The 24,902-nt window shown below is 50.2% G+C and overlaps 1 long non-coding RNA gene across 2 annotated transcripts; it reads left to right on the top strand.

The window, feature by feature from the left end:
- The first annotated feature begins 263 nt into the window (after window positions 1-263).
- On the top strand, window positions 264-22,141 carry LOC109561534 (uncharacterized). Of its 2 annotated transcripts, none has more exons than XR_011568675.1 (6): window positions 264-399; window positions 15,502-15,673; window positions 16,002-16,145; window positions 19,192-19,318; window positions 19,935-20,036; window positions 21,556-22,141. It is a non-coding gene; the product is annotated as an uncharacterized lncRNA (long non-coding RNA). The 2 variants fall into 2 exon arrangements; XR_011568676.1 differs by lacking the exon at window positions 264-399 and adding an exon at window positions 5,572-5,859.
- Window positions 22,142-24,902: the final 2,761 nt, after the last annotated feature.

Genomic DNA, 24,902 nt, shown 5'->3' with positions numbered 1-24,902 from the left:
GGCGGCGGCGGCCGAGGAGCCATGGGGCGGAGGGGGAGCGGAGGCGGCTGGGCCCGGCCCGGGAGCGCTCGCTTGCCCTCCCTGGCGGTACCCTGTGCCCGCAGCTGCGGCGCCCGGAGCCCGCGATCTGCCGCCAGGCGCAGAAGTTCCGCGGTCCACGTGCGGCCGAGACGCGTTTGTTTATGGCGGACCCGCCTTCGGGCGGAGCGCTCGGGCGCCGCGGCCCGGGGAAGTGGGGAGGGGGGGCGGAAAGAGGGGGGGAGGAGGGACCGCGGCGGGGGCGGGGGCGGGCAACCTCGCCTCCAGACCCCGCCGCGGCCCCGGAGTCACAGGCGCGCCTCCGCCTCCAGGGACTCTCCCGGGAGAGACCCGGGCGCTCCGGGCCTCGAGGAAGTGGCGGTGAGTGCCCGGGGCGCGCGGCGGGGACGGGCTCGGGCGAGCGGGTCGCGGGACCTGGACACCGGGGCGGGGGATGGGGGGGGGGGCGCTGGAGGACGAAGGAGGGGGAAAGGGGTGCCGGGACCTTCTCGGTGGCTCCCGGGTAACTACAGGGAGGCGCGACCCGAGTGCCCCGCGGTGGAGGATGAGTCCCCGAGGCCGTGCGGGGCCCCCGCTTCTCCCCAGTTCGCAGGGAGAGCCGAAAGTGTGGCGGGGAGGCCAGAGGGGGAAGAAAAGCGCCTCTCCCCAGTGCCCCCCATCTCAGGAAACGGCGCGAATGAGGCTCGGAAGTGACCCTTCTTCCCTTTCTCTCCTCGAAACGCGAGAGCCAAAGATTAGCGCCTGCCCTGGAGGGGTCGGAGGCCGCGGAGATGCGCGGATCGCACGGAAAGAGGGGCCTGGTGGGGGGAGCCGAACCTACCGCTGAGGCCTTGCCCTGGGCGGTGGAGAGAACGGGGTTCACCGGTAGCCGCTCTCGAAGCCCGATCCAGAGCAGCAGGAATTTCAGGGAAGCGCAGCTGGAGCGGGTGCTGCGGGGGGCGACGGGCACCGAGGGAGGCGCCTCGGACGAGCGTTGCTGGGGCCGAGGTGATGCGGGCAGGAGGCAGGCCGGAATAGGGAGGCGCCCTCGGAGACGCGGCCGGCCGCGGGGCATAGGACTCCTGCGCGCTTTCCCTCAGGGCCAGCCTGGACCTCCTCTCGTATCCCCTCCCATCCCAACCCCCTGCCTGCAACCCCGGGGGTCCTCCTAAGTACCCTGGTCGCGAAGGTCGCACACACCCCCATCCCTTCCAGAAGCCTGAACCTTCTGGACGCGGTGTGGACGCAGGCACTAGGAGGACTCTTCCTGGCGCGCGGGGTCAGAGGGCAGCCGCAGTGGACGCAGGGCAACGGATCCTGGGGTCCCTCGGCCACGTGCTGAGGCTGTGGGCTTGGGGCTGTAAGGTGCCCCCCGATCCAGAGGTCAGCTCGGGAGGGGAGACTCCGGAGTCGCGGGGCCAGGCTCTAGGATCTCCGTCCTTGGTGGCTTCTCTTCCCTGGCCTGGGAGCAGCCTACTCAGCGCGACCACTGCCGTACAGTGACCTGGAACTTGCCTTCCTCCCCGGGGTCTGGAGGGCAGGCCCTTCGGCCACCTAGTCGGCTGCAGGCGCCCCTGACTTTTTCCAGGGACCCCTTTGAAGGTCAGAAGTTCCATGGCGTTGGAGACGCCGTAGCTGCCTCGGTGGGCGGGACAGGGTGCGCAGACCGCGTCTTGGCCCCCGCCTGCTCCAGCGTCCCGCGGAACCCACAGCCGTGGTCTTACTCGAAACCATCGAGCCAATGGAGTTTCGGAGTTGGTGGCCTGCTTCCAAACAAGTGCCCGGCGCACGAAGGAACTAGCCCTTTTCTTTGGGGTCTCGGATCCAGGAGCGCTTTCCTGTTTCCAGCCGTGAGCGCAGAGGGTCGGGCCGTCGCGCGAGCGGCGCGGTTAGGCAGTGCCCAAACTCAAGACACCACCCGGCCCGCTTCTGGGCCGGGAATCCCGCATCCGGTTGCGCGGACAGCGGTGGTCCCCCGCTTTCTGGGAGAAGGGGCTCCAGGAGGGGACGAACTGCCCGCTGGGCCCCGCCGCCCTAGCACAGGCCGCGCCCCGAGTGCGCTCAGGCACCTTCCTGGCTTCGGGGGGGATTTAAGGCTTCCCATCACCCCCACGATTTCCGATCCTCAATTATGGACCCGGGAGAATTCCGTCTGAGCTTGAAAGGGATTACCCGGATCGCAGAAACATGGATAAGTGGAAGTGGGAGAAGTTCAACAAGGTAACAGGAACAGAAACGTTCCTGAAACCAAAGTTCCCGGATTTTACGGGAAACGGTCCTGGAGATGTCAATACCCGGTCTGCACAGTGGGCGCTGGTGATACAGGTTCGCATCGTGTGGTGTGAGATGTAGCATAGCCGGGCGATTGAAGATTTGCACACGGGGGATTGTGGGGTCCTGTCTGGGACCACAGTCTGCCCTAGCAAACGTCCAGGCGGGCACTGTATCACCCCCACCCGCAATATATTCATTCAAAACGCACACGCACACACCGCGCGGTGACGGGCCTGGACTCTCACACAGCAGCCCCGAAATAACTTAAAGTACTTCGGCGCAGACCTCGGGGTTTCCCCAGCGGGGAAGCCTAGAGCTGTCTGCGTGGGATGGCGAAGGAGGGACCCCTGAGCCTAGCCGAGGTGGTCCCAGGGCACTCCCCACCGAAGGGAAAAACCTGGGGCCCAGGAGACACTTGGGACGGCACCCACAGGATAGAAGCTCTCTGTAAATTGGGAAAAGCACTAACCCCGCGCTAACTGCAATGTCAGCCGGCGGCTGCCGGCGGGGACACCCAGTACATATTCCTTGCTCCACGGCTCCTGGGGGGCAGGGAGTCCCTCCTCGTCTGTTTTCAGAGCCGAGCGCGTCGCTCAGAGCACAGAGACGGGCTCGCAGGGGCAACGAAAGACCCCACTGTCGCGGGCATCACCCAGAAACAGTCCTCCTGGCCCGGAAGGAGTGGGCAGAGTCTGGAATGTGTGGAGGCTGGGGGCCCGGAAGAGGGCAGGTGGGACACCTCGAGTCCAAGAAACTTCTGCCGCGCTTGCCGGGGGCCTGCTTGGGGGGCGCCACCAGTCCCCGCCTGTCCTGCTTCCAGAGCTTAGGCGCACTCCGAGGCGCACGAGCACGCCTCTGCACGCCCCCCCCCTCCCCCGCCCCCAACACCTCTTAGAAATTTTCCATTAGGAAACTGATCTGGAAGAAATTGAGGCCCGGAGAGGAAGGGGGAGGGGCCCCGCCGACCCACATCTGCTTGGATTTTCCGCTTCAGATGCTCCGCAACTGTTTCTCCTCCAGGCCGCGCCCGGCCCCTACCTGCGGCCCATCCCCCGCGGAAACCGACTTTCGCGTGAGATCAAGGCGGAAACGCGCAGACGTTCCACCAGGGATGGGCTGCTGCGGGGGCAGAAGGGGATCAAAGACTTTGTCCTTAAGGAGGCGGGGAGGAGAGGACTTCTCGAAGGCCTCGCACTCGATTTGGAGGAGGGAGTTGAAATCTCTGAAGCGGTGTTTAGGGAGAACGCCAACCGCCCGACAAGCTTAGCCAGCAGAAAACCCGGGACGACCGAGGTGTGAACCTCTTCGGTTTATAAAGCCTTTGTCTACACAGGCGATTAGCACGATGCTGTTACTCCAGAAAATCCAGCTCGGGTTCGTCCTCACATATATAACTATTTCATGGCTGCCAGGTGTTTTTGGTCTGAGCTATCCAAAAAACGTACTTCGATTTTTCACTCCTTTCCCTTCGATTTTTCACTTCCTTTCCATTGGAAGACAATGGAGATGTCACCAACTTTTCCTGGGCTCATTGCTCCTCCCAGAAAGGATCGGACAACAATTACAATGTTACCCTGTCGTATAAAAGTAATTCCAGGTATCCAGAGCAATTTCATGATGTTATTCATTCTTCGAGAAGCCCAGACAGTAACTCACTCTGCTCACTCATTCCCAAGTAGTGAAAAGAGAGAAGTTGCCTTTTGTTTTGCTTTTAATACGTTATTTCACTGGTAGCTACCCCGAAGGAGAAAAGTGTTTGCTTTGGAGTTTGTCGGCTTCTTTCTGATTATCTGATTATGTCTCAGTAACTAGGACAGATCCGCCCTCGTGCACGGGGTCCTGGGGTCCCTTGGTGCTTGAGTGTTCGGTCCTCCGCTGGGTGTGTGTCCTAAGTGGCTCTCCTGGGTGGGAGGGGGGAGGGAAGGAGGCACCACCCAGCGGGGGATTAGTCCCATCTCCCAGTCGCCTATCCCCGCCTGCTCAAGGCTGACTCTGCCTCCTGGAAATCCGAAAAGAGCGCTGTCCTTCTTGGACTTGGTTCTTGGATTGCGTGCTAGAGGGGACCACCTATCCAAGGAAAAGAGTAGCTGCTGCCTGCTTCTCTCCCTCCCTCAAGGCGAATGCATTTAGGGATCAAAATCAGTGCCACTAGTAATTACAGTGATTAGCACAGTCCCCAGCGAGGGCCGCGGCGAGCCACTGAAGCCGCGGTCAGGTTTGGAGACACGGCCACACGCTGCTTCTAATTTTACCTGGGGGTGGGGGTGGGATGGTGAGGGGAGCCCTTGCTTCTGCATTCCTTCCCTGCCTCCCAGACCTAGCCTCGATTTCTCCCCTCTCTCTGAGAAGGTGCACGGCGCTTTGGCACCCTCGCGGTGCACACAGACATCCAGTGCCCTGGGGAGAGCGCAAGGGTCCTGTGGGAGCGCACGCGGCGCTCAGCGACCCGCCAGGAATCCCAGCCGAAGGAGAGGGGCGCTGAATGTCCAGCCCTGGCCTCCTCCCACCCTTCCACGGCCCAGCGGCACGAAGCCTGCGAAACACACTCCCAGCGTGCTCTCGCCCCGGCTTAACAGAAACGTCGCCTCAAAATCCTGGTTCGAGGAGAGGCGGCCTATCGACTCCCGGGCAAAACCTCGCTTTTCGCCTCCAGCGAGCCCGCGATCGCGTCTGGAAACCCTTGTGCTGGAGGAGTCTTACCAGTCCGGTGTAAACTGAAATTCCTCAATAGGTATACCAGTTACAGACCGCCTTGAAATCCGAAAACCAATTAGTTCATTAACGACAGCGCTGAAACCTCCTTTCAAAAACATCAGCCAAAACTCTTCCTTAAAAAAAAACAAAACCCGAATCTCCCCACCAGAGACAATTTTTGCACATCGAAGAAAGCAGTTTTTTTCCCTAGCGCGTAGTAATAGTAATCGCCAACCTTTAACGTAAGCCTGACTATAATATAAGGCTCTTAAAATACTTTTGAGGACACAAAGTCGTTTTATTAATATTTAATTAACAAGGGACTATTTGCACAGCGAAGCGAACATGGAGGGAAACCGGCCTGATCTAAACAAATCTGTAGGAAGAGGTACGCTCGTTCATTCGTGGTTTAGTAAAGTTCCACAAGGCCAGCGGGTGGGCGGGCAGGCAGAACCCGCTCTCTCTAGCCTGGCCTGAGCGCGCGCGGCCGCCCCAACCCGGGGCGTGATCGTCTTCCTGCTTCGCGCAAATTTTTTTTTTTTTCTTTCATTTTAAGGGCTAGCATGGAAGGCGGGTTTCCTGAGAGGTGTGTGTGTCCGGGAATACACTCTTCCATCCCAGGAGGAGAAGGTGGCGACGCCTAAAGCAGAGAGCTATCCCGCGTCTGAGGTTTCGGACGCTAAAGCCGGACTGCAGAAAGGCTGGGGGGTGGGCACCCGGTAGGGGACCGCACCCTATCTCGCAGGGTACGCAGGAGGAAATCTGGTTTTGGAAGTTGCTGTTCCCCTTCAGAGCCACAGGCCGAGCTTCACGCATGCCCGTCACCAGAGATCATCTGAATTCCGCAGAAGGGACTCGGGACTCCTACTCTAGGTGCGGGCCCGGAAAGAGATCCTTGAGGCTGGACTTTGCGATGGGGTTCCCGCCCTTTGCGGGGTCAGAGCCTCGGGACCGCCCGCGTGGTTACAAACCCGGCCGTGGGCAGGTTGGCAGAAGGGGGCGCAGTGCGCACGGCCGCAGGAGAGGCTGAGTCAACGCGGAGGGTACAGGGCTCTGCGAACAGTGGCAGACCCGCGCGCACGGGGAGGTGGTGTCAGTACACTTGGGCAGGGGGCTGGGGGCGCAAAGCACGAGGAAGCCCTGGAGCAAACCTGCGCGCTGCGCTCACAGCGGGGGCGCAGCCTACAACCGGTCAGGGCCGGCGTTTGCAAGGAGGGAAGCCTGCGCGGAGCTGGAGCGCTTGAGGCTGTGCGCGCTGGGAGGTGTGCGGGACGCTCGCAGGCGTGCGTGAGGGATGCGGGCCTTGTCCAGCGCGTGCCCGCCTCTCATCGTGCCCTCCTCTCATCCTCCCCGTACTCGGTCTGACCCTCTCCCCAGAGCCTTTCGTCGTGGAAAGGAGGGATCTGGGGTCCGCGTGAGGTCTGGGGAGAGGGTGAGAGCCCGCGCGTGTTGATGGATGGAAGTCTGGTGGAAACAGGCCAGTACTTTCATCTCGGCTTCGCCAAAGATCCCTGAGCCGTCCCCGGTTCGCGCGCTTGTCCGCAGCCCGGATCCGGAGTCGGGTTTTCAGGCTGGCGGTTCCGCCTTCTGGGAGGGGGGTCCGGCGTGGTACCCCGATTGAGGAGGGAGGTGCGACTCCCCTACGCCGTCCCTCGCCCCCTCTTAACTGCCCCAAGACAGAATTCCTTTTAGTTGCCAGAACAAATACCCAGGAGGAGGAGCACGTTTTCGCATAAATGGGGACTTTTTCACATAACACTTTTTCTCAGTTCAAGAGTATTTTCCCTGGCAAAAGTATCGGTTAGCGGATAAACTACAGGGTGAATTCAAACTGCGGTTTGGGACTATTTTTGGCCCCAACTCCAGCACCGTCTTCGTTTTTTTGAGAGCAGAAACAAACAAAAAATCTTGGTTACAGCACCGACGTTCTTTTCGACCAAAGGGTGCAGACAAAGACATTATTTAATCTGACTACGGAATTCTCAGTTTTTATCCCCGAGAAGCTTTTGAACCAGGCGAGCCCTCGGGCACCGGCGGATTTTCAAGTTCAAGGGTACTTTGTTGTCGCTTTCCCTCTGACGGCAGGGGCGATCAGGGTGTGAGTGTGCGCAGTGGCTGCGTGGAGTTGTGCAAATGCTACTCCGCTCCGATCGAAGCTAATTACGCTTTTCTTCCAGTGGTGTGAGACTTAGTTTCAATCTTGCATTTCATTCTGGAGCGTTCGCATTGATTGCTAAGCCATGAGCTGGCATGGGGCGAGGGGTGGGTGGGGGGGCGCTAGGAGTTTATTGCGAAATCTAACTTTTGAATAAATACAAGCAGGCATGGGGAGAGAAATGCGCGGTGGTGAACGCAGTCGTTGGAGCGTGGTCTGGCGACCTGGCGAGACAACAGGCGTCAGGTTCCACGTCTTTCGGGGGCTCTCACCGCGCGGTCTAGACCAAAAGTGATAACCGAAAACACTTGTTGAACGCCTTAAATATCCGCAGTGAGCACTGCAAAGCTCCTGTATGAATTTGCTTTACTTCCTGGAGAGTTGAGGACCAGGGAGGGAAAAAGTCCAGCGCCATGACTCCCGGTGCACAAATAATTTTAGTGTTTATTGATGTCTACTTAAAGTAATTGACCAGAAAATACCTCCCTGTCTAACCCACATAAAGAGTGCTCCATTGAAAGCTAATTGACCTATTTACGTTTCAGTTCAGCTTGATGTCTGCATCGTTCTTTTTGCAGAAGCTGTCAACTCTGACAAAGGAAGGAAAGTGGAAGCCAGGGAAGCTGCACCTGCAAAGTGCTGGAATTCCCAGGCCAACCCCACCCCACTGTCCTTTACCTGTGCTTGGACCTTTCTTACTTAGTCGTTTGAGATCCAGGAGTTACTTGGATTTTCCTAAGTAAACCCCAGAAAGGGAAATTCGTGCTCATTAACATGCACAAACATTTAAATTTCTGAGTGGCCTGGATTGAGTCAAGAGGAAAGGATTCTTCCTGCCATGGCCACAGCACATCCTGTAAAAACTGACGACTTTCAGCAGAGGATAGAAAGGCAATAATTTAGACACACAGAGAAAATCACTTGCTAGAAAAAAAGAAAAAATGCTCCAAGTAAAAGCTAGGAAATTTATTTTTGTACAAAAATTCTTTGAACCTTGTTTGACAGTAAATATATTTTGTTAGTTATGTGGGTGGATCTGAATTTCTCTGAGACCCTTTGCACTTGTGAATCTGAGATTCATTCTCAGCAAAGATGAGTAATGGATCTTTGAGGAATCTATGCTTTAAAGTTGATGTTCCCTGTTGGTCATGGAAGCAGCTTCACTTTCGATACTTTATGAGGTTGGTTGTCAAGGGAACCTTGGGTAAAATTTCTCAGGAGTGCCTCTGAAAACATTATTCATAATTAAAAAGTGATGCATAGAAATCACCAGAAAAATTATGGCAAGTTATGTTCGAACATGTTTTTTGACCATGTGGAATAAATAAAACCATTAAGGTCTGGTTGGGTAAGACTGCCTCCCTGCCTTCCTTTGACAGTGCCAGGAGGATCTGATAGAGCTTCATGAATGTGAGAGCCACCTGTGGAGTATGAGCCGAAGGGGACCTCCATTTTCTCTAGATATTTCCTGTATTGAAAATACAAAGTATAATTCTGTCCTTTTAAAGACTCCTACAAAGTGTAGTCCACGAGGTGCGTAAAGTAGCACTAAAATGGGCATCTTTAATACCCATAGGGTTTGGGCTTTTTTTTTTTTTTCTTAAAGGGGGAATAAAGATGGTGAAAAATCCCATGTGATAGAGTCTGAAAGATTGAATGAACCCATTGGAACATACCCACAGTCAGATGATGTCCCACAGGTTGGTATCTTGGTGGTGAAATTCTCAAGACAGACTCTGTTGCTACCAGACTTGGCTCTGCAGGAAAAAGCAGTTCATTGAGGTCCAAAGGTTTGTAGGGCAGGGCTTGTCGAGGCTGTGTAGTAGCCTACACTGGCTAATGCAGCTTCCGAAGGCATGGGGTTTACAGCCTGACTTACCTTGGGCTCTCGTGGACTGTGACAGTATGTGAGCTGCTAATATTTGTATGGAGAACCAGCATTTACCAGGGCAGTGTACGTATGAAACAATCCAGACAGAAGCCCTCGCGCTCACTAAAGACTGCTCCCACTGAACTACTCACGGAAAGAACAGCTGCAGTCTCTAGGCCATTCGTGCTCACCCACATGCAACGCGGCACACTTTATTAGGTCGTTTTTTACCTCTTCACAGTCAGCTAAACCAGGAGCCTGTGTGATGAGTCACCTGGCGTGTGAAGGTGGCTGCAACAGATAGGTCGGGCTGCGTATTCCAGGTGCTGGCTATTATAAGTAGTCTAGGGCTGGCCTCACTTAGAAGTAGCTTGTACATTATGCTTCAGAAGGACTGTCCTTCTTTGAACTGGGGAGGCCTCCCTCTCTCCTGCTTGCAGACAGGCTGTTACTCATTCAGGAGACATTCCTGGGGGGCCACAGTGTGCCAGGCACCCAGCCACGCATTCACTTGGTAAGAGTCCCTGCCGTGGAGTCAGTCCATTCTGCCTGCCTGTGAGAATCTGGCCTACTAATGTGTATCAAGGACCTTAGAAATGTTCATAGCTTTTAAGCTAGAACTTCTGTTTCTCGTCATTTGTCGTATGGAAATGATTTCTAATATGACAATAAGCTTTTTTTGTTGTTGTTAGTTTTTCTTTAAATGAGTTCTTGCATAATGGTTAAGAATGCAAGCTTTCGTGTCACATCTAGTTTGGTTTCTCTCTAAGCCTTGGTTTTGTGATCTGTACAATGGGGATAATAGCTACCTTTAACAGGGTTGTGATTTTTAACTAAAATCAGGTACCATATAATTCAAACCAGTCAACCCTAAAGGAAAAAGAAAGTGAATGTGTAGTCATTCAGTCGTGTCCAGTTCTTTGTGACCCTCTGGACTGTAGCCTGCCAGGCTCCTCTGCCCATGGGATTCTCCAGGCAAGTATACTGGAGTGGGTTGTCATTTCCTTCTCTGGGGGATCTTCCCAGCCCAGGGATTGAACCTAGGTCTCCTGCATTACAGGCAGATTCTTTTCCATCTGAGCCACCGGGGAAGCCCATCTCAACCTTGAATTGGAAGGACTGGAGCTTCAGCTGAAGCTCCAATGCTTTGGCCACCTGATGGGAAAAGCCAACTCATTGGAAAAGACCCTGATGCTGGGAAAGATCGAAGGCAAAAGGAGAAGGGGGTGACACAATGAGATGGTTGATTAGCATCACCAACTCAATGGACATGAATTTGAGCAACTCTGAGAGATAGTGGAGGACAGAGGAGACAGGGGGCTGCAGTCCTTGGAGTCACAAAGAACTGGACATGACTTAGTGACTGAACAACAGCAAAAACATATGATTCACCCATGTGAAGTGTACAGTTCAGTGGTTTTTAGTATATATCCTCCTATATGTGCAATCATCCTCACAAATCAGTTTTAGAACACTTTTATCACCTCCAAAAGAAACCCCACTAGCTATTAACTCCCAATCCTCCCACCTCTACCAGTAGCACAAAGCAACCACTAACCCACTTTCTTTCTCTGCATTTCTAGACTCTCACATGAATAGAATCCTATAGCATGTGGTCTTATGTGTCTGGCCTCTTCCAATTAGCATGATCTTTTCACAGTTCATCGACGTTGTAGCGTGTATCAGGACTTCATTCTTTTTTATGGTCAAATAATATTCCATTGTATGGATATACCACACTTTCTTTTTTAAAAATATTTTATTTATTTGACTGTACCAGCTCTTATTTTTGGCACTTGGAATCCTCAGTTTGTTGCAGCATGTGGGGTCTGTAGTTGTGGCATACAGAATCTATTAGTTACAGCATTCAAACTCTTAGTTGCAGCACATGGGATCTAGTTCTCTGACTGGGATCAAACTCAGGCCCCCCGCATGGGAGCATGGAGTCTTAGCCACTGGACTGCTCGGGAAGTCCACATTTTCTTTATCTGTTTGTTGATGATCGTGTGTTTTGTTTCCACCTTTTGGCTACGATGAATAATGTCCCTCCAACTTTTATTTTGTTCCTGTAACAATTTTGAAAGTGAAATTTGCTCAGTTGTGTCCAACTGTTTCTGACCCCATGGACTGTAGAGTCCATGGAATTCTCCAGGCCAGAATACTGGAGTGGGTAGTTTTCCCTTCTCTAGGGGATCTTCCCAACCCATGGATCGAACCCAGGCCTCCCGCATTGCAGGTGGATTCTTTATCAACTGAGCCACCAGGAGAGCCCAAGAATACTGGAGTGGGTAGCTTATCCCTTCTCTAGCGGATCTTCTTGACCCAGGAATCGAACTGGGGTCCTCTGCGTTGCAGGTGAATTCTTTACCAACTGAGCTGTGAGGGAAGCAATATTGTGTAAATTTTATAGCAAGGAGAATCTGGCCTGGGTAACTAGTACATTTGAGTCTGGTGTTAAGAATAGGGCAAGATTATAGATTTCATCCTATATTGGTCAGTTAGCTCAGTACACATTCAAACTGTTCCAAGCTGCATTTACAGGTTTCATCTGTACCCTTATGTCCAGCAGACTAGTTTATAATAAGTGGACTTGGTCACTAGAAAGATAAGACTATAAGCTCATCTCTGCTCTTGCCTGGGAAATCCCACGGTCAGGCTACAGTGCGTGGGACTGCAAAAAAATTGGACATGACTGAGTGGCTAAACAACAACAGCTAGTCAGAAAACAGCCCTGTGGTTGGTAGCACTGATTGTGGGGACTTAACAGAGGTCCTGAGATTTGACTTTTGACATTTTCCCTTTAGAAATTGTATCTCCTGGGTGTTGGGAATGTTCTGGATCTTGATCTGGGTGATGGTTATATGAGATTCATGTGAAAAATTCATCAAGCTGCATACTTAAAACTTGTATATACTATTTAGTTATATGAAAATTACTCTCCAATTAAAGAAAAAAAGAAATTATAACCAGGCAGAAATTATAATCAGATTACCGTTTTAACTCAGCCATCCCAACTACTTCTGCCTTTCTGGCTGTTTCTAAATGACCACAGAGACGGGCCACACAGCTGGTAAGGGACAGAACTGGAGTTTAATCCAGCTCTTACTCACTCGGTGTGGAGTGTGACTTTCACTGGGAACTCTTCCAGTGCCTAGGATCTGCCTGAACCATGTGGCGGATGAGTACTGGGGCTGGTCTAGGGGCTCAGGCCTCCTGGACCTGGGGTGCATGCTCCGTCCGTCCTGTGCCCCTCTTTACCCCTAGCTCCCAGCATTGTACTGGTCGTGTAGTAGATGGCCAGTAAATATTGGTTGAGTCAGTGTTAAGAGCAGAGTTATTGCCAAAGGCCAAGCAGACTGCCCACTTGGCAGTTGCTGGAAAAACCAAGGCAGGAAACTCAATTCTTATTTTTTCCCCATGGCAACACCAATGGCTGTTGGCCTGTCACAAGTGCACGGAAAGTTCCCACTGGAGATATCAGAGCTCTCTGGCAGGACCCGTAGGTGTTAATTTTAGCTTTCAATGACTGATGCCCTTGTATAATTTAATGGGTCAGGAGGAGCATGAGCGAAAGCCAAGATTACTCACTCGGAGAGCTTTTCCTTTCCTGTCGAGTACTTGCTGAGTTATTCAGTTTGTAAAGGACTTGCCACTTATTCATTTATTTGGAGAGAGTTTCCGCTCTTCTGAGTCTAGCTTGATAACTAGAAATGATTCCTTAAATCTATTAGCAATCTATCCTATCAACCAGATTTTCCCTGAGTTTATGCATTAAACATGAGTTCAACTCACAGCATCAAATGCTAAAAGGCTATAGATATAACCATAAAATAAAATGCTCGCATGTCCCTATGTACTCTGAGTTGAAAGATACATAGGTTGAATGTCAATTACTTGAAATGAGGAAGTGAATATCCACAGGGATTTCCATGTCTACCCCATTCTACTACTTGAGTCCTGGTAGGAAATGAGGACTTGCATATTGAGGAGGGAGGCTTGTGCTTCTGGAGAAATAATATCTCAGCTGCCAATCGCAGCTGCCCTGGGGTCACTGGGGATAGGACTCTCTAGCTGAGCACAGATTCATGCATTTGACTTTGTGCATCCTCTACTCCCACACTGTATGTGACCCATCACACCGGGCCTCAGGGGCATCAGCTGTTGGAGGAGCTTTCTGAGCTTTTGTCTGGTGGTGGTCCCTGCTGGTCCACAGAACAGCTTCAGCAGACTTTTGGAAAGTCAGTAGAAAATGGTGAAAGAGGATCATAGACTTCGTGAATGCAATGTAATAGAAATAGAAAGGAATCATTAGATGCTGTGAAAGTGTGGGTCTTTAGATTCAACCAGATACCGAAAGAAATCAAACTGCCAATCATGAAGGACAAGAATGATAATAAAGAACGTGGATGAGGTGCTAAAATACAGTAGTATAAATAAATCTGAGGTAAGCAAACAGGTTAACGGGGAAATCTCTGTGTAAAAGTATTTGACTATACTGTCTATAAAGGAAGCCAGGATAGAATTAGGATATGTCATGTTGTAAACCTCTGATGAAATTATGGATTTCATCAAAGGTCACCTCATCATCAATGGCTAATAGAAGGCATTGTCTTTGGTTTTCATTAGTTTTACTGATTTGCCTAGAAATGCTCTTTTTTTTGTTGTAGTTATTTAATCATGCTTGACTCTGTGGTTTGATGTCTCTTGTCATTTTAGAAAACTCTCAGTCTATCTTCAAATATCACCCCTCTTTATCCCCTCCATCATCTTGCCCCCACTCCAGTTATACCTATGTTAGATCTTACAGTGAGCTCCACATGTTTCGTATGAACGTTTTTGCATTGTTCATGCTTGCGATCTGGTCCAGTGTTCAGACTAAATCTTATTTCCCTTTCTCTCAGGGTATAGACCTGAGGTCTCAGTTGAAAGCTTTTATCAGTCCCGAGCCTCAGAAAGCCTTAAGGCCCCTCCTCTCTTGCAGGCCTGGGATTCTAATTTTTTGCATCTCTAGCAGTATGGCTTTCGTTAGTTTCCTGGCATTGCTGTAACAAATTACCACAAACTTGGTGGCTTAAAAACAATAGAAATTTATTCCCCTGCAGTTCTGGAGATCAGATATCAAGATGTCATGAGGGCCATGCTCCCTCTGAAAGCTCTCAGGAAGAATCCTTCCATGCCTCTTCCATCTTCTGGTGGCTCCAAGCATTCCTGGATTTGTAGCTGCAACACCCTGATCGCTGGCTCCATTCTCACAGGGTCTCTTCCTGTGTGTCTCTGTGTCCTCCTCTCTTCCTATAAGGAGGCCAGTCATGGAATTTAGGGCCCACTCTGAATCACAATGGGCTCCCTAGTGGCTCAGGAAGTAAAGAATCTGCCTGCAGTGCCAGAGACCCGGGTTCGATCCCTGGGTCAGGAAGATCCCCTGGAGAAGGGAATGGCAACCTGCTCCAGTATTCTTGCCTGGGGAATCCCATGGACAGATGAGCCTGGTGGTCTATGGTCCATGGGGTCACAAAGAGTTGGACACAACTGAGCGACTAACACTGAATTAGGATAATTTCATCTCAAGATAAACTAACTACTTACGTGTCCAGGTAAGGTTACTCACTGAAGTTCTTGGAATTTGGGAGTGTACCGCTTACTGCTCTGATTCTGCTGCTCACATATATCTCTTTTTTCCCCTGTTGATTTGTTTTCTACCTATCATGTTAGAGGCCACGTCATGTTAGAATGCTAGAAAAAAAACCAAACCTGTAACCTGATGTTAGAGGACAGTGTCAATGATAAGACAAAAATGGAGCATAGAACAAAAACAGAAAGCAAAGCAAACAAACAAAGAAGAGGAAGAGATCTTGGCCAGATCAGAGAATGGGTCTGATTGAAAGTTCTAAGCTGTTTGGAAGCACATGTGGGCAGCTGGGCTTCCATGTGGGGCGGTTGAGAAGCTATTTGGCTTTTTCTCTGGGGGCCCCAGCTATGAGTATCGATAATCATTTCGTGTGTGTATGCATTAGTCGCTCAGTCGTGTTTGACTCTTTGTGACTCCATAGGCTGTAGCCCACCAAGCTCCTCTGTCCATGGGATTCTCCAGGCAAGAACTGGAGTGGGTTGCTATTCCCTCCTCCGGGGGATCTTTCCAACCCAGGGATCGAACCCAGGTCCGCCATATTGTGGGCAGATTCTTTACCAGCTGAGCTACCAGGGAAGCCCAAGAATACTGGAGTGGGTAGCCTAACCCTTCTCCCAGGGATCTTCCCAACTCAGGAATCAAACCAGGGTCTCCTGCATTGCAGGTGGATTCTTTACCAGCTGAGCTACCAGGGAAGGCCCATAATTGTTTTAACTAGGGCCATTTAGTTTCTTTTTGGTCAAATCCTCCCATTTCTTGTCTGGGGAAAATGCACCTCATTCCAGTTTTCTGGGAACTTAAGTGGGTGAGACAGCTGTTCAACATATAGATGTTCACTTAATTCTTCTATTTTCCATCCAGGTTTCTGCTCTCACCTTCTGCTCTGCCTGCTTTGCCTGAGTTTGGGGACTCCACAAATGGAAGATTTGGAGACAAAAGTATTTAGAAAAGAAGTCTACTTGAAAAAGATCTGTTAAGAATCTCCACGGGCTAAAAGGATTAGATCATCAAAAAAATATACATGTATCTAAAGGTAAAAAAATTCTCAAAATTACCAAAGTTACTGAGATTACAGTTGGTCTGTGCATGGCAGAAAAATAGCAAATTTATCACATGATTGTCATATCCACAAAGGTCCTGACAAATCTCCAAGCAGCAGCATTGCAGAAGTCTGGGAGAAAGTTGTTTTTGCTAGGTAGCTAGTCACTTACACAGGGGAGCCTGGTGGGCTGCCATCTATGGGGTCACACAGAGTCAGACACGACTGAAGCGACTTAGCAGCAGCAACAGCAGAAGTAACTTACAGGAAAGGCTCAAGATTTCTTTTATTTCCCTGACCCTGTTTTGTTTGTTTCTCTCAGGTACAATGTGTTTTTTCCTTTCTGACTATGAGATGAGGTGTGTATGATTACCCAAAGTGAGATGCCATTTCACTTCTACAGTTCCACCTGGTGGTCAGGTTTCAAGAAGGCAGGTTTCTGGTCCTGAGGCACATATTTAACCATGTGAGTTTGTTTTACTAATTTTTTAAACTCAGTATTTATTCATTTGATGTTTCATTTAGTTCAGTTGCTCAGTTGTGTCCGACTCTTTGTGACCCCATGGACTGCAACACGCCAGGCCTCCCTGTCCATCACCAACTCCCAGAATTTACTCAAACTCATGTCCATTGAGTCAGTGATGCCATCCAACCATCTCATCCTCTGTTGTCCCCTTCTCCTCCCGCCTTCAATCTTTCCCAGCATCAGGGTCTTTTCCAATGAGTCAGTTCTTTGCATCAGGTGGCCAAAGTATTGGAGTTTCAGCTTCAGCATCAGTCCTTCCAATAAATATTCAGGACTGATCTCCTTTAGGATTGACTGATTTGATCTCCTTGCAGTCCAAGGGACTCTCAAGAGTCTTCTCCAACACCACAGTTCAAAAGCATCAATTCTTTGGTGCTCAGCTTTCTTTATAGTCCAACTCTTACATCCATATATGACTAGTAGTAGAAAAACCGTAGCTTTGACTAGATGAAACTTTGTAAACAAAGTAATGTCTCTGCTTTTTAATACACTGTCTGGGTTGGTTTAGTTTTATTTGATTAGTAGTTTTATCTACATAGGTACCAAAGAGGTGAATGATGATAATAATAATAATACACTCCTTGTATATGGTTGACAAAACTAGAGTCATATGATACTAAGACCCAAGAGTTAACTTTGCCTGTAAATTTCCTACTCATACATGTCTAAGAGTTTATTATTATAAGTTCATCTACTGAGAATAGGAATGAAGAACCAGCCATTCATCTCTGCTTTGTTTGGCCTGCAGTTCCTATATCTGTAGGGACATCTCTTTTTCAAATTTGTCAATGCCTCATCTGCTTGTGATTCTGTGAAGTGACTGGGATCAGCTGGGTGGTTCTTCTGCTGTCTAGGACTACACTCCTCTTGGGGCTCGACTGGGCTGGGACAACCGAGACGGCTCACTCACCTGTGATAGGACCTTCTGGGCAGGACTTTCTCTGGAGAAGTTCCTTGGGGTTGAGAAGGCATGAGAGGTTCTCATTTTGAGAACCGGGCTTGTGGAAGGGGACAGGAGCGGGGCAAAGCAAGAAGCCAGCTCCAAAGTGTTGGGTGGCTGGGACGTCTAGACAGCTGGGCTGGCTGGAATGGTGGACAGCGGGGCCTTTCTTTCTTTCTCCATTAAGGCCCAGGGCCTCCCTCTCTCTCCTCTGGCTTCTCCATGGGCTCTTTTCAGCAGGTGGCTGCACCTCTATGAGGCAGGTCAAGGCTCCCAGAAGCATAAAAGCAAAATCTGCCAGGGTTTCTGAAGTCTCCTGCCATATTCTATTGGTTAAGACAGTCACAGGCCAACACAAATCTGCCAGGGTTTCTGAAGTCTCCTGCCATATTCTATTGGTTAAGACAGTCACAGGCCAACACACAGATTCAAGAAGAGGGGAGATAATATCATCTCTTGGTATGGAGAATGCCAAACAACTTGGAGTCATCTTTATTCTTCCACACTAAACAAAATCCATTAGTTGCCAGGGACTGCGATAACAAAAGACCAGAAACTTGGTGGCTTGAAACAACAAAAATTTATTTTCTCATAGTTTTGAAGGATAGAATCCAAAATCAAGGTGTGGGCAGAGCTGCATTCCCTCCAAAGGCTCTAGAGAGGGCTCTTTCCTTGCTCTGTCCAGCTTCAGATGGCTCCAAGCATCCCTTGGCTTGTGGCTACATCATTCTAGTCTCTGCCTCTGTCTTCACACGGCCTTCCTGGCATCTGTATCACTGCTTGTGTGTGTGTGTGTGTGTGTGTGTGTGTGTGTGTGTGTGTGTGTGCATGTGCTCAGTTGGGTCTGACTCGTTGTGATTCCACAGACTGTAGCCCATCAGGCTCCTCTGTCCATGGGATTTTCCAGGCATGAATACTGGAGTGGGTTGCCATTTCCTCCCCCAGGGGATCTCCTCTACCCAGGGATCAAACTCGCATCTCCTGCATCTCCTGTATTTCAGATGGACTCTTTACCACTGAGCCCCCTGGTACCCTTCCCTTCTCTCTCTTTCTCCTTTTTCCTTGTAAGGACACTTAGCAATTGAATTTAGCACCCATCTCAAATTCAGGATGATATCATTCAAGACCTTAACTTGGCTGCATTTGCAGAGACCCCGTTTCCAAATAAGGTCTCGTTCACAGGTATTGAGGTTGAGGACTTGGATGAATCTTTGAGGGACACAGTTCAATCCATCCTGCAAACATGAGTCTTTTTAATTATCCTACTTGGAATATATTGTACTTTCTGGCAATGTGGCTACATGTTTTAAACAGTTCTAGAAAATGTAGTCATTATATTTTAAAATATTATATTTTCCTCCTGGGTTCCCAGTCATGTATGTACTAGTCCAGGGGCATTTTTTTTTCTATAAAAGGCCACTGAGTAAATATTTTAGGCTTTGGAGGCCATAAGATCTTTGTCTCCAATACACAGCTCTATTGTATTGTGCAAAAAGCCATAGGCAACACACAATCAAATTTGTGTGGTGATGCCATTAAAACTTTATTTATTAAAAGCAGGTGGCCAGCTGGATTTGACACACAGGCTGAGGTGTGCCAAGCTCTGTGCTAGATCTTGTTCTTTTTCTATCTCTTTTATACTTTTTCGTATCTTTATCCCTCTGACTCTGCTGAATTCTAGAAAGGTTATTCAGATATATTTTCCAATTCATGAACGCTCTCTTTAACAGTGTGATCTACTGTTTAACACACCCACTGAGTTTAGTTTTTTATCCAACAGTTATGTTATTAATTTGAAAAGTTCTGTGTGTTTTTCTCCGATTCTACCAACTGATATTTAATATTTTCCTGTTGTTTATTCATAAATTATAAGTGTATCCTTTTTTTAGATGTTTTATTTTTCACAATTCTGCATGCTGTTGCTACAATAGAAAGATCTGTTGTCCTTGGGGACCTACAGCTGTTGCTTCTTGTTTCTGTTAGCTTTTGTTCATAGTGACTTGCAAATATTTGTTGATTTTGTTTGTGCTGAATTTTAATTTGTAGGATTCCTGCAGACTAACCTGAGAAGCCTTCCCGCCAAAGAGGATCTACGCCTGCTTTTGCCAAACAGATGGGGAAGCTCCCTCTTGTCCATACAGTTCACCTTGGAATTATTCAGAGTTTTTTTTGGGTGAGAATCTCAGATTTGGGTCCCTCTCTGGGGCTTCCCAGGTGGTTCAGTGGTAAAGAATCTGCCTGCCAATGCAGGAGATGCTGGTTTGATCCTTGGGTTGGGAAGATCCCCTGGAGAAGGAGATGGCAACCTCCTTCAGTATTCTTGCCTGGAAGATCCCATGGACAGAGGAGCCTGGCGGGCTACCGTTCATGGGGTCGCAAAGAGCAAGACCTGACTGAGTACACACACACACACCCTACCTCAGGACAGCCCCACCCACTCCCTGTTGCCATGGTTCAGGTCAGTTTCCACCACTCAGATTCCTGATTACACCAGCCTTGTCTCCCTCCTGGCCTTCCAGCCAGCTCCTGCCCATTCCTGTCCTCATTCTTGGTGATTCCTGCTCAGCTTCTGGTCAGAAAACTGGAGACCCCCAGTTCCCTCTCTTCTTCCCAGCCCCCTCTTAGATTCATCGTTCCTTTGGGTGTCCATCTGTCTGTTCTGTGAATAGATCTTGTGAAGCAGGTCAGCCCCAACGCACCTACTTGCTCAGAGTGTGGAGACTGTTCTTTTGTGGAACTTACCTCAACAAGGAATATACACCTTGGTAACTTGTTGGGTGTCACTTTAGGTGGGAAACATGGACTTACACCCAACGCTGCTCATAAATGGAAGAGCCTTGGTCCCTACCCCACAGGTGGTCCTGAGGATGGAACAGCTCCCTGGACACAAGGTAGGCACTTCATACATTCAAGTGTGAAATTAGAATCACAGGGACCTCCTCCGGGATTCAGCCTTGCGTTTGATTCTTCACCTTCCCCTCAGTCGTGGCTCCCTGTCCACCCAGGGGATTATCCTGCACGGCCACCGTAACCCTTGCTCTGAGGAAATGCTAGGATAAATGTGTACGTGAACCCTGCTTAATAGTCCCCAGCAGGGGACTCCCCTGGTGGTCCGGTGGCTAAGACTCTGAGCTCCCAGTGCAGGGAGCCTAGGTTCAATCCCTGGTCAGGGAACTAGATCCCACATGCTGCAACTAAGACCTGGCATAGCCAAATAAAAAAACCGCATGGCCCCTTGTTAGTGACACCAGTGTGGCTTTTTGTTTTTTTAATTTGTTCAGGCCACGTGGCATGTGGGGTCTTAGTTTCCCAACCAGGGATCAGACCTGCAGCCCCTACGTTGGAAGGGCAGAATCTTAACCACTGGACCGCCAGGAAAGTCCTGTGGTATCAGTTTTGACCAGGGGCAGTCCAAAGAAAAGTGAAAGTGAAAGTCGCTCAGTTGTGTCTGATTCTTTGCGACCCCATGGACTATATAGTCCATGGAATTCTCCAGGCCGGAATACTGGAGTGGGTAGCCTTTCCCTTCTCCAGGGGATCTTCCCAACCCAGGGATCGAACCCAGGTCTTCTGCATCACAGGCAGATTCTTTATCAGTTGAGCCACAATGGAAGCCCAAAGGAAGGAAGCTCTAATTGTAGAATTTGGGACATTGACAGAGTTGTTTTGCAGGGTCAGAAGGGAGAGAGTTATTGGACCTTTTGGTCCTATAAGGACCTTTTTGGCTCCCCTGAAATCACATTAAGTATTCAGTGGCCACTTGCTTAATCGACAGTAGGGATGGCTGCTTGTGGAGACAGGCCTGTCATTATTCCTGGCTCTATTAACATGAACAGCTGAAAGAATATGACGCAAAAATCCCCTTACATAGAACCCCCCACTGAAAAAACAACCAACTTAACTATGTGCTCATATTTATTTAAATCTCTGAACAGAGCTGTTCTCTGCTGAGTTATAATGAGGAGTGAGTTTTCCGAGGGTGTGATTTATGAGCCTCTCGCAGATGGGTTTTAAATGAGGGGACTGACAGTTCCACTCCAGCTATGGTAGGGCTGGGGTCTTTCAGGCCCAGAGGAGCCGAAATGAGCTGGTGGGAGGCAAGGGGGGTGGTGCGTGGGCGGACCCCACTGCCAAGGGCCAGGTGCGGGCAGCCAGCCCTGGCTCTTGCGCTTGTGAGCTCCTCTACCCGGCGATGCTGGATTATTCCGTTTTGTTTCTCTCGAGAAAGAAATAACACATGTTGACATGAAGATTGAAAGTGGGGTCTCTCCTGTGCCCTAGATGGCCCCAGAAATGGAAACATTCACACTTCTTTCCTGCTCATGCTTCTTCCTAGAACTGTTTGGTGATAAGGTTAGCATTTCACTGGATTTTTAAAATTTCTTTCTCTTTATTGTGTATTCCAACCAGAAGCGGGAGGACGCTGATTCCCTTTAGGATGGACTGCTTGGATCTCCTTGCAGTCCAAGGGACTCTCAAGAGTCTTCTCCAACACCACAGTTCAAAAGCATCAATTCTTCGGTGCTCAGCTTTCTTTACAGTCCAACTTTCACATCCATACATGACTACTAGAAAAACCATAGCCTTGACTAGACGGACCTTTGTTGGCAAAGTAATCTCTGCTTTTTAATATGCTGTCTAGGTCATAACTTTCCTTCCAAGGAGTAAGTGTCTTTTAATTTCATGGCTGCAGTCACCATCTGCAGTGATTATCCAGGTGGGCCCTAAATGCCATCACGAGGGTCCTTAAGGGACAGAGGCAGAGGGGGGCAGGCAGATGCACAGAGGGAGCAACGACGGGAAGATGGGGGCAGAGACGGAGGGATGCGTCCACAAGCCAAGGAGGCCGAGGAGGGCCTGTCCACCCCAGAGGCTCGAAGAGGAGAGGAGAGCTTCTCCCCCAGGATCCTGGGAGGGAGCACAGCCCTGCCAGGGCCTTGATCTCTGACCTCTGTCCTCCAGAACTATGAGTGAATAAATTTTGGTTGTTTGAAGCTCTTCAGTGTGGTCCTTTGTTACAATTCGTCACATCCTGGGAAATGGATATAGATGACTAGGCCTCAGACACCCAGTTCCAGGAAACGGATGAGATCGGGATATAAACAAACACCTACCCAGTTTGTTCCAAGTTTTCATTGTTGTTTGGTTGCTAAGTCGTGTCCCACTCTTTGCAACCCCATGGACTGTAGCCCGCCAGGCTCTTCTGCCCATGGGGACTCTCCAGGCAGGAGAAGTGGAGTGGGTTGCCATTCCCTTTCCAGGGGATCTTCCCCAGCCAGGGATCGAACCCAGGTCAAACTGGGTAGGCGTAGTTTATATCCCAGGGTACAGCTCCTCACTGTGGCGCTGAGGGTGCCGGTTTGCTGGGGCAAAGCTTGTCCAGGTGCCGCAGAAAACAGCCTGCAGCACAACCTGTGTGCAAATACTTTTCTGGGGGTGGGGATGGTAGTACAATCCCAGGGAAGCCAGAGTGAGGGCGAAGGGGAGTGGGACCAAAAGGGAGAGGAGAAAACACAGGTGGGTCATTACCCAGCCGGCCACAGCTTGAGGTTGTGTTTAACCACTGCTCCAGGGAACAAGGGCTTCCCTGGGGGCTCAGAGGGTAAAGAATCCGCCTGCCAATGCAGGAGACCCAGGTTCGATCTGGGCAGATCAGGGGGCCACATAAACTGAGTCAGGCCTCATGGAGGTTCTGGCCAGTGTCAGAGTCCTCTTGCTTTATGGACTTCCAGAAATGGTGGGGGGTGGGTGGTAAATATCCTGAATATTCATTGGAAGGACTGATGTTGAAGCTGAAATTCCAATACTTTGGCCACCTGATGCGAAGAACTGACTCATTTGAAAAGACCCTGATGCTGGGAAAGATTGAGGGCAGGAGGAGAAGGGGACGACAGAAGATGAGATGGTTGGATGGCATCACCGACTCAATGGACGTGAGTTTGAGTAAACTCCGGGAGTTGACAATGGACAGGGAGGCCTGGCGTGCGGCAGTCCATGGGGTCGCAGAGTCAGACATGACTGAGGGACTGAACTGAAAGGCTTATATGCACCCCGCCCAGGTCCCGCTGCTACAACTCGGGCGCCGGGGATGCTGCTTAGATGGTTACCATCAGTGTCCCACCCACGTCATTCTCACTTCGGCTCCTCGGCTGTCACCCTGAGTGCTCGTCCTTTTCTGTTTTCCCCTTGTCCCTGTGTCTGCATAGATGGTGTCTCCCATCCTGTTTCATTGCGTATCCAACCCTGCTCTCCGGCGGGTTCAAGATTTCTCTCTTATTTCTGCATTTGATTAGACATCATAAAGAGAAATTCCCTTTGGGTTCACAGTGCACGAATAGAGAGTTGGGAAGGAGAAAAAGATTCTTTAACAGACAAAACAGGCACCGGGGGATGCTGCTCTCTTTGGACGTGACCAGCGGAAGAAAAGACTCATTAGCGAGAAGAGACCTTGGGCTGTTGTCAAATCGAATTTTGCTGGAAGAGGAATGGATCGAGGTCATGTGTGCATGGAACCCACATGTACAGTCAAGCACTGGGGCCCCTCCTGGGGTCTCGCATTTGGTCCACAACCCAGACGGGAGAATGGCTTCTTTGTGTAGACAAAACACCGAAGCCTGCAGCATGTGGGGATGGGAAGAGAGAAGGTGACCAGGCACCGAGCCCTGGATGGAGCCCTAGACGTCCCCTCTTGCAGCCCAATGGGGAATGGGTGAGGGGTGAATATTTCTGTGTCTGTTGGAGGGGGGTTGTTGTTCAGTGCTAGGCACTGGGTCCCTGAGGGGAGGGGCCTGTGTAGATATAGGTCACGGGACTGGGAACCAGACTGGATGGAACAGGGGTGGAATCATTGCTAGGGCATCACTAACACCAGGAAAAGGAGCAACCAGAGTGGGAAGACAGGGAGCAGAAGCCCCCGGGATCATCTAAGACTTAAGTGTGGAACTGTCCTGAGAACCAACCCGACTTACCTGAAGAGATTCTTCAAAGTGACTGTATTTTTTTTTTAATTTATTTATTTTTGACTGCACTGGATCTTCACTGCAGTGAATGGGCTTTCTCTAGTTGTGGCAAGCAGGGGCTACTCGCTAGTTGAGCTGTGCCGGCTTCTCATTGTGGGGGCTTCTCTTGTTGCAGAGCCCAGGCTCTAGGGCACACGATCTCAGTAGCTGAGGTGCACAGGCTTAGATGCTCCACAGCATGTGAGATCTTCCTGGACCAGAAATCGAACCCATGTTCCCTGCCTTGGCAGGAGGATTTTTAACAACTGAACCACCAGGAAAATCCACGACTGTGTTTTAAATGGCGACTACCTCAGTGGTGTCCAACCCTTTGCAACCCCATGGACTGTAGCCCATCAGGCTCCTCTGTCCACGGGATTCTCCAGACAAGAATACTAGAGGGGGTAGCCATTTACTTATCCAGGGGATCTTCCCAACCCAGGGATTGAACCTGCTCCTGCATTGCAGGCAGATTCTTTACCGTCTGAGTCACCATGGAAGCCCCAATAATCATTTGGGGTACCCATTTAATTCAGACTTTGATAATACCAAAATGTGTCTTTATCATCTAGTGATCAAGCCATCAAGATGCCTCCCTCCCCAGCTCCCTGGCCCTAGCAGCTCTGGCTTGGAGGGGGCAGCTGGCTCACTTCATAATAGAAAGAGCACCAGTAGCTGATACATGGACTACTCGGGGCCTGAGACCCTCCAGGAGGCCCTGAGATTTCACGAATGATGTTTCTCGAAAGCACATTTGTA

This window comes from Bos indicus, chromosome 1 (genome assembly GCF_029378745.1).
Source record: "Bos indicus isolate NIAB-ARS_2022 breed Sahiwal x Tharparkar chromosome 1, NIAB-ARS_B.indTharparkar_mat_pri_1.0, whole genome shotgun sequence".
Taxonomy (NCBI): Eukaryota; Metazoa; Chordata; class Mammalia; order Artiodactyla; family Bovidae; genus Bos; species Bos indicus.
This window is presented reverse-complemented; position numbering and strand designations above follow the sequence as displayed.